We start from the raw sequence: 10,488 nt of genomic DNA, 5'->3' as shown, positions 1-10,488 counted from the left end.
TCCACTGAGACAGACAGCAAGCCCCTACACCCTCCTCACTATACTGAGACCTAGCTTGGCTACTCTCACCCTCTTCCACCACGCTGGGTTGGAGAAAACCTGACCCACTATTATTGCAATCACTCGCTAGCGGCGCTAAGGAACCTCTTGCACTCTCCCATCGGTCTGCTTCCGCTGCAAGCTCACATGCACGAAACGATCCAAACTTCAACAGGTGCTGGCGCAACTCTGGCACACAATAACTGAGCAGGTGCTCTGTGACAACCATGCTAAACAACCTGCCAGACTTGCCGTTCACGTGAGTCTTTCTCCAATCAAACAGTGCTCCACAACACTCATCTTCAAAGTCTTCCCAAGACTGATGAGGCAGTTTCCTAAGTCTCCTGAACTTCAACCCGAACTCCTCTGCGGGGGAAACAGGAACTATACTCGGGGGACTGGGAGTGGGACTGTCTACACTAACACTTAAAAAGCTGCCACCACTGGACTTCACCCTCCCTGGGGAATCCAGACAATTACAAATGCACTCAGGGGGTAACCTACTCTCTTGGGCTACCTTCTCCCTGAACAAGGCCCTCTCAGCCACTAGCTTGGCATGCTCCAACCTGAGCTGTTCCATCGCTAGCTGATGCTCCCTTTCTTCCTTCCTATCCAACCACTCCTCTGGGGACAGGGAAAGGGATGGGGCGCTGGTACTGACACTGGACCCAGCAAGGGACTCCCTATCTATGGGGTCCTCACTCTCTGCTGACATCCATCCACTGTCATCACCATCCAACTCACATTCTTCATCAGAATCTTCAGGGCTCCCCACAGACTCACCACCCTCATGGCGTGCGGCCCGGGCCCTCTCTCTCTCTCTGTGCTCAAGATCCCACTGATCCTTTTGCCACAGGATCAGGCTGTCCCTAAGCTGGGACTGAGTAACCAACTCACTCACCTCTATGCCTCCCTTTTCGCAGAATCTGACCAGCTCTAATCTACTGTACCTAAACAGACTACAGAGATCAAAAACTGGCTCCATTTTGGCGGACGTTCTCAGGAAAAGTTTGACACAGGGAACCTGGGGGTCTGAGCTAAACAGGAGAATACAATTAACACAATTCAGCAAGATTCCTATCAGAGAACTTGCACTCCACTGTCCAGCGTAACACACACTCATTCAGACACAACCCTCCCCTCGGACTGGTAAGGCAGTTTCTACCACCCCTGATTCTCTCAACCTGACCACTAGCGACACAGGTACCAAACTCTGGGAGCAGGGCGGGGAACAAGGTACTGGACAAAATACAAAGTGACACCTTTCAGGAGAAGCAAAACTGAACTTCACCTAAAAAACAATAATCCCCAAAATGCGGTTATCTAAAAAATGCAGAGCTTTGAAGTGTGGCCTGTCGCCACTGTGGTACAGCGCAAACACAAATTCTTATCCTCTCGCTGCTGCCAATGTTAGAAACGGGACCCTCGCTGGCCAAGACTTGCGTCAAGGTCAGTCAGGGAGCACCATTCCTAAGGTCAGGGCAAGGGAGTCACACACCAAGGTAACCCCCGCTCACCCTCTAGGTAACGTGGCGCGAGCAGTCTAGGCTAAACTTTGAGGCGGTATGAGTTAAGTATTTGCGCACGCACCCCAGCAACAACAGCCAAGGCCCACCACAAAGAAAGACTCCACACAAGGTTATATATAAAAAATAGCCTTTGTATTATAATAAACAAAACACATTAGATAACACACGCAAACTTTACAATGTGCCAGAGGCACGGGCAGAATTTACAAGGGGAATTATGTACAGGACAGGGCCACATGGACTACTGTCAGAGGGAGGCCCTTGTTAGAAAATAATACTGGTAGGTATACACCTATGATGTAAACATAGAATGATTAGCACCAAAATTGTAAATGCAACACACATCCAGTAATCACTGGAACAGAGAAAAGACCTCCTACGCAACCCTAAAACACTGTAGCAATCACGCAGGTAACTAGGACCTTCTCATCAGGACCTAAGGAAGGAATACCAACACCTAAGCAATGCACTTTTAGCAAAGGGAAGGAAACCTAGACATAAAATGGGACATCAACAATCCTCTATGCAGGTCACATTTAACAAAGGGGATAAACATAAAGTGGGACATCAACAATCCTCTATGCAGGTCACATTTAGCAAAGGGGATAAACATAAGGTGGGACATCAACAATTGCACATGAGGTATTAAACACAGAGGTGCAGATTAGAACATATTGCGCAAGAATCACATACACAGAAATCACAATGCGCAGGGTGCACATAGCACAACACTCAAAATATCCCTCAGGACAACTGGCCTCGAAAGGGGCGGAATGCCCTGAGTATCAGTGTCAGGGGGTCTGCGCAGGCAGCACAGCACACAAACCTAAACGTAGCAACTGTCCACTAAGTGCTGGACAGTTGTTGAACAGGACTGGGCAACGTTGGAGCCAGGAGGGCTCAAGAACAAGGTGGGGAGACACAGTGTGGAGGCCTCGGGGCTACAACCAACTAGCTGCCTGTGTCCCCCTACAGCCTCTCAGGGCTTGCAAAGCCAATGCGCAAATTAGAGCTTCAGCGCTCTCAGAATCATGAATATGCCCCCAGAGCCTCTCTCAGGGCGCTAAATACGATGTGGGCGTTGAGCCTCGCTGGGCTCGCAGAAGGAAATGCGCACTCGAGAGCTCAGCGCTCTAAAAATAATGAGGGGTGGGGAGCCTCTCGGGCTCAAAGAACAGATGTGCCCCTCAGAGCCTTGTGGCTCCCAAGATAAAGAATTACTGCCCACGTTGGAGTCCCTCACGGGGGACTCGTGAATCACCCAATGCCCCACGAGCCTCTTGGGGCTCGAATACAACAGTGCGCGCAAGATCGCGCTACGGGGGAGGGGCGGACACCGACAATGTGTCCCGATGCCCCTCTCCTCTTGCAGGCACTCACCGGGTCTCTGGCTGGCAGGACGGCTCCTCGGCGGCTCGGCTGGGGCCTCGGGCGGGCTCCCCTCCACTCGGGAGCCTCAGCGAGACGCGGTAGGCTGCCTCCTTCGCCTCCCGCCTGGCCTCGTCTTGCTGCACGCCGCCTGACTTCCGCCGGGCCGCCAATGGCAGCGCGGCCCTGGGGGTTAGGAGGCGGGACTTCTGAGTCGCTCTAGGCAGCGGCCTGGCAACGGCTTTCGGTGCTCCTGGGCTGCGGCGGTGATCTCCTGGGCAATGCCGGGTGGGCACTCGCTACCCCAAAAATCGGCAAATCGGCTCTGAGGCCGGGTGGGCACCGGCAATGTCGATCAAGCGCTCCCAAGCACTCAGGGGCTAAAGAAGAAGCGCGCTCAGCGCTAAAAAGATAAGCAAAGCGCTATTGAGCGCTGGGGCACAAGGAACGCGCTCCTAGCGCTATAAATCCAATAAAAGCGCTAGGCAAGTAATCCACAGTGCTCCCCAGCACTGGAGGACAGGACAAGGCTCCAGCAGGGTCTGGAGGCAGGCAGAGGGGCAAGGCAAGGCCAGAGCCAGCACACTGGGTCTCCAGGCAGGGAGACAGCCAAGTGGCGGTCCTCTTGGCCCCAGCAGCAGCAACAGCCCCCTCTGGCAAGGATCCTGGAAGAAAACCACAGAACCAATTGTAAGGGGACACAGCCTCTTCTTATACTGTAAAATCCCTTTGTCTGTGGGTGCAGGGTGGGGGAAAACCAGTCGCAGCTGGTTTTGAAGTACTCTGTTTACCTCAACCACCCTCTCTATTCACTGGCAGGGCTAGGGCCATCAGTCGCACTACAGGGGGTGGAGCCAGCATTGTCTGGGGAAAGTCCAGGCCCATCAGGGACCAGGTGCACTCCTCCCAAGCCATCAAGCATGCTAATCTCGCACTCACCACCGGGCAGACCCATCCAGCCTTCCTGGAGCCAGGCTCACCAGCCAGCTCCAGCCAATCACACTGCAGGCATATTTTACAGTAATATGCCAAGTCCCAGAAATGGCATTTCTACTCATGACACACACATGCCACATACACCATTGCAAAGCATTCATTCCCATGAACACGCACATACCAAATTCGAGCATGCACTCCCCACACATCAGGAATTACTAGGGACACAGACATTCCCCATGCATCCCTATGGGAGAGCAGGCCAGCCTAACTACATGCACGCACTTTACTCTGGGACACAGAGAAAAAGTGCGCACAGACCAGAAAATCATCCACGCATATCACAGATCTAAAGCAAAAAGATTAGGGGTGAACCTGCCTTAAGGGCCAAGTCCAACACAACCCCCTTCCAGCCAAAACGCAGGGCAGACCAATCACCACCGTGATGGACTTCCCTGCTTGGGGCGATAAAACACAGACGCGGGCCCGCAACTGCAGGGACACCCTCCTGTTTTACGCCACTGTGAACCCCTGGGGTTCTTTCTAAAACTATGGTAGGGACTCACTGGATTACCCCACTGGTACTCTCCAGCTGCCCTCGGCCAGGACCAGGCCCTAGGCCACCCAGGTGCCACTGGTTCCTGCCAACTCACCAAGTGGGGGGTAGTAACCCCTGGCACATAACAGCCATGCTCCACTCTTCCTGACTGCAAGACAGGGCTAGACTGCCACTGGTTCTCCAGCCTAGGGTCTACAACCTTAGGTGGACCAGGAGTCTCAGGGAAGGCTCTCCTCCCCTTACCTCTTCTCCTAGGGTTCCTCCGCCTCCTGCGAGGGGTACCCTCTAAACACCACTCTCCCAACCTAGGGTTTAACCCCTCAGGTGGTACCGGGGTCAGAGGTGGGCTTTCCCACCCTCTGCACCCCCTTCCAGAGTCCTGCTCCCTCCCAACCGGGGCGGTACCTCTGGAGAAAGAACTGGTTAGGACACTGCTTACAGTATTCCCACCCTTCAGGTCAGGCAAACCCTGAACCTGGACCTCCAACCTCTGGTCTAGAACCTTTGGCGGAATCACTGCCTGGCACTCCAGGACTTCTGAGGACTCACAGGCCACTCCCAAATCACTCCTTTCACTGGACTTCTGTACTCTCCCTCCGGGAGCAGTACTGCCAGACTCCACAACTACAGAAGCTCCGCTCACAGATGCTCCAGGTCCTCCACACACTAGGAGATCTCCCTCAAGTGGACTAACAGGTAAGCATAGGTCCCCACCCTGGTGTTCCCTAAAGAAACCATCCAGGCTCTGAGGCAGGGCTTCGGGCATCTGGGGACTCTCGGTCTCACACTCACTTCCGCTCCACTGAGACAGACAGCAAGCCCCTACACCCTCCTCACTATACTGAGACCTAGCTGGGCTACTCTCACCCTCCTCTACCACGCTGGGTTGGAGAAAACCTGACCCACTATTATTGGAATCACTCGCTAGCGGCGCTAAGGAACCTCTTGCACTCTCCCATCGGTCTGCTTCCGCTGCAAGCTCACATGCACGAAACGATCCAAACTTCAACAGGTGCTGGCGCAACTCTGGCACACAATAACTGAGCAGGTGCTCTGTGACAACCATGCTAAACAAACTGCCAGACTTGCCGTTCACGTGAGTCTTTCTCCAATCAAACAGTGCTCCACAACACTCATCTTCAAAGTCTTCCCAAGACTGATGAGGCAGTTTCCTAAGTCTCCTGAACTTCAACCCGAACTCCTCTGCGGGGGAAACAGGAACTATACTCGGGGGACTGGGAGTGGGACTGTCTACACTAACACTTAAAAAGCTGCCACCACTGGACTCCACCCTCCCTGGGGAATCCAGACAATTACAAATGCACTCAGGGGGTAACCTACTCTCTTGGGCTACCTTCTCCCTGAACAAGGCCCTCTCAGCCACTAGCTTGGCATGCTCCAACCTGAGCTGTTCCATCGCTAGCTGATGCTCCCTCTCTTCCTTCCTATCCAACCACTCCTCTGGGGACAGGGAAAGGGATGGGGCGCTGGTACTGACACTGGACCCAGCAAGGGACTCCCTATCTATGGGGTCCTCACTCTCTGCTGACATCCATCCACTGTCATCACCATCCAACTCACATTCTTCATCAGAATCTTCAGGGCTCCCCACAGACTCACCACCCTCATGGCGTGCGGCCCGGGCCCTCTCTCTCTCTCTGTGCTCAAGATCCCACTGATCCTTTTGCCACAGGATCAGGCTGTCCCTAAGCTGGGACTGAGTAACCAACTCACTCACCTCTATGCCTCCCTTTTCGCAGAATCTGACCAGCTCTAATCTACTGTACCTAAACAGACTACACAGATCAAAAACTGGCTCCATTTTGGCGGACGTTCTCAGGAAAAGTTTGACACAGGGAACCTGGGGGTCTGAGCTAAACAGGAGAATACAATAAACACAATTCAGCAAGATTCCTATCAGAGAACTTGCACTCCACTGTCCAGCGTAACACACACTCATTCAGACACAACCCTCCCCTCGGACTGGTAAGGCAGTTTCTACTTCCCCTGATTCTCTCAACCTGACCACTAGCGACACAGGTACCAAACTCTGGGAGCAGGGCAGGGAACAAGGTACTGGACAAAATACAAAGTGACACCTTTCAGGCGAAGCAAAACTGAGCTTCACCTAAAAAACAATAAACCCCAAAATGCGGTTATCTAAAAAATGCAGAGCTTTGAAGTGTGGCCTGTCGCCACTGTGGTACAGCGCAAACACAAATTCTTATCCTCTCGCTGCTGCCAATGTTAGAAACGGGACCCTGGCTGGCCAAGACTCGCGTCAAGGTCAGTCAGGGATCACCATTCCTAAGGTCAGGGCAAGGGAGTCACACACCAAGGTAACCCCCGCTCACCCTCTAGGTAACGTGGCGCGAGCAGTCTAGGCTAAACTTGGAGGCGGTATGAGTTAAGTATTTGCGCACGCACCCCAGCAACAACACCCAAGGCCCACCACAAAGAAAGACTCCACACAAGGTTATATATAAAAAATAGCCTTTGTATTATAATAAACAAAACACATTAGATAACACACGCAAACTTTACAATGTGCCAGAGGCACGGGCAGAATTTACAAGGGGAATTATGTACAGGACAGGGCCACATGGACCACTGTCAGGGGTAGGCACTTGTTAGAAAATAATACTGGTAGGTATACACTTATGACGTAAACATAGAATGATTAGCACCAAAATTGTAAATGCAACACACATCCAGTAATCACTGGAACAGAGAAAAGACCTCCTACGCAACCCTAAAACACTGTAGGCAATCACGCAGGTAACTAGGACCTTCTCATCAGGACCTAAGGAAGGAATACCAACACCTAAGCAATTCACTTTTAGCAAAGGGAAGGAAACCTAGACATAAAATGGGACATCAACAATCCTCTATGCAGGTCACATTTAACAAAGGGGATAAACATAAAGTGGGACATCAACAATCCTCTATGCAGGTCACATTTAGCAAAGGGGATAAACATAAAGTGGGACATCAACAATTGCACATGAGGTATTAAACACAGAGGTGCAGATTAGAACATATTGCGCAAGAATCACATACACAGAAATCACAATGCGCAGGGTGCACATAGCACAACACTCAAAATATCCCTCAGGCCAACTGGCCTCGAAAGGGGCGGAATGCCCTGATTCTCAGTGTCAGGGGGTCTGCGCAGGCAGCACAGCACACAAACCTAAACGTAGCAACTGTCCACTAAGTGCTGGACAGTTGTTGAACAGGACTGGGCAACGTTGGAGCCAGGAGGGCTCAAGAACAAGGTGGGGAGACACAGTGTGGGGGCCTCGGGGCTACAACCAACTAGCTGCCTGTGTCCCCCTAGAGCCTCTCAGGGCTCGCAAAGCCAATTCGCAAATTAGAGCTTCAGGGCTCTCAGAATCATGAATATGCCCCCAGAGCCTCTCTCAGTGCTCTAAATACGATGTGGGCGTTGAGCCTCGCTGGGCTCGCAGAAGGAAATGCGCACTCGAGAGCTCAGCGCTCTAAAAATAATGAGGGGCGGGGAGCCTCTCGGGCTCAAAGAACAGATGTGCCCCTCAGAGCCTCGTGGCTCCCAAGATAAAGAATTACTGCCCACGTTGGAGTCCCTCACGGGGGACTCGTGAATCACCCAATGCCCCACGAGCCTCTTGGGGCTCGAATACAACAGTGCGCGCAAGATCGCGCTACGGGAGAGGGGCGGACACCGAAAATGTGTCTCGACGCCCCTCTCCGCTTGCAGGCACTCACCGGGTCTCTGGCTGGCAGGACGGCTCCTCGGCGGCTCGGCTGGAGCCGTGGGCGGGCTCCCCTCCACTCTGGAGCCTCAGCGAGACGCGGTAGGCTGCTTCCTTCGCCTCCCGCCTGGCCTCGTCTTGCTGCACGCCTCCTGACTTCCGCCGGGCCGCCAATGGCAGCGAGGCCTTGCAACGTCTTTCGGTGCTCCTGGGCTGCGGCAGTGATCTCCTGGGCAATGCCGGGTGGGCACTCGCTACCCCAAAAATCGGCAAATCGGCTCTGAGGCCGGGTGGGCACCGGCAATGTCGATCAAGCACTCCCAAGCGCTCAGGGGCTAAAGAAGAAGCGCGCTCAGCGCTAAAAAGATAAGCAAAGCGCTATTGAGTGCTGGGGCACAAGGAACGCGCTCCTAGCGCTATAAATCCAATAAAAGCGCTAGGCAAGTAATCCACAGTGCTCCCCAGCACTGGAGGACAGGACAAGGCTCCAGCAGGGTCTGGAGGCAGGCAGAGGGGCAAGGCAGGGCCAGAGCCAGCACACTGGGTCTCCAGGCAGGGAGACAGCCAAGTGGCGGTCCTCTTGGCCCCAGCAGCAGCAACAGCCCCCTCTGGCAAGGATCCTGGAAGAAAACCACAGAACCAATTGTAAGGGGACACAGCCCCTTCTTATACTGTAAAATCCCTTTGTCTGTGGGTGCAGTGTGGGGGAAAACCAGTCGCAGCTGGTTTTGAAGTACTCTGTTGACCTCAACCACCCTCTCTATTCACTGGCAGGGCTAGGGCCATCAGTCGCACTACAGGGGGTGGAGCCAGCATTGTCTGGGGAAAGTCCAGGCCCATCAGGGACCAGGTGCACTCCTCCCAAGCCATCAAGCATGCTAATCTCGCACTCACCACCGGGCAGACCCATCCAGCCTTCCTGGAGCCAGGCTCACCAGCCAGCTCCAGCCAATCACACTGCAGGCATATTTTACAGTAATATGCCAAGTCCCAGAAATGGCATTTCTACTCATGACACACACATGCCACATACACCATTGCAAAGCATTCATTCCCACGAACACGCACATACCAAATTCGAGCATGCACTCCCCACACATCAGGAATTACTAGGGACACAGACATTCCCCATGCATCCCTATGGGAGAGCAGGCCAGCCTAACTACATGCACGCACTTTACTCTGGGACACAGAGAAAAAGTGCGCACAGACCAGAAAATCATCCATGCATATCACAGATCTAAAGCAAAAAGATTAGGGGTGAACCTGCCTTAAGGGCCAAGTCCAACACCTTCTCTGACCTATCAGCCAAATTTAATCTTAAAAATGAAGATGCCTTCAGATATTTATTTCTCTCTAGGAGCCCGGAGCTTCAGGAGTCAGGGAAATTGACCTACTTAACACTTTACGTAAACCAACAACCCCTCAAATTGGCCTGCTATACAACATTTTAAACAGACAGACCCCTGATGATCTACAGAATATAGCTAACAAATGGCACAACAAACTCACTTCTCCCAGCAGCATTTTCTTTAACTCACTCGCTCTGTCACAGAACATCTTAAGCTCAGCTAAATTACAGGCACAACACTTTAAAACCTTTTTTTCTTATATTTTACTCCTAGCAAGATTGCAAAGTGGGGATCTGGCCCAGGTACTCTGTGCCCTAGATGTTCGGAATATGGGGCTAACTCCATTCATATCTTCTCCACATGCTTAAAACTCTCTATTACATTAAATCGCATACAGGATTTTCTAAGGGAAGTCACAACTCAGCCTATAACTTTAAATCCTACTATCATTATTTTGGGAACAGAGACTGAGACCTAGCGTGTGAAACAGGATGGCTTAGTCTTCATTGCAATGACAGTTTGGAGGAACTGTGTGGACTCTGCCTGGATTGATCCAGAGCCCCCGTCTTTTTCACATTGGCTAGCCAGATGTATCGCTACCTATCATCTAGAGATTGCTGTTTATGCCAGGAAGAGACGCAAAGGCCGGAAAAAGAGAATTGAGGTGTGGGGCAATTTGACTTCCTGGTTGGCTCAGTCTGGTTAGCCACCACTTCGCCTCTTTTTTTTTTTTCTCTTCTCTTCTTTTTTTTTTTCTTTCCTTTTTCAGTTGACTCCTGGCTCTTGAGTCTCTTTACTCTTTTCTTTTTTTCTTCTTTTTTTCTTTCTTTTTTCTCTCTTTTATCTTTCGTTTTTTTCTTCTCAGTATATGTGTATCCTGTTTTGCTGTGCCTTCTTTTCTTTGTAGTTCACGTAGGATTTTTTTTCATTGAGGGGTGGGGGGGTGAAATGAAATTGTTCTATGTATTTTT

This window comes from Lissotriton vulgaris, chromosome 4_1 (assembly GCF_964263255.1).
Source record: "Lissotriton vulgaris chromosome 4_1, aLisVul1.2, whole genome shotgun sequence".
Taxonomy (NCBI): Eukaryota; Metazoa; Chordata; class Amphibia; order Caudata; family Salamandridae; genus Lissotriton; species Lissotriton vulgaris.
This window is presented reverse-complemented; position numbering follows the sequence as displayed.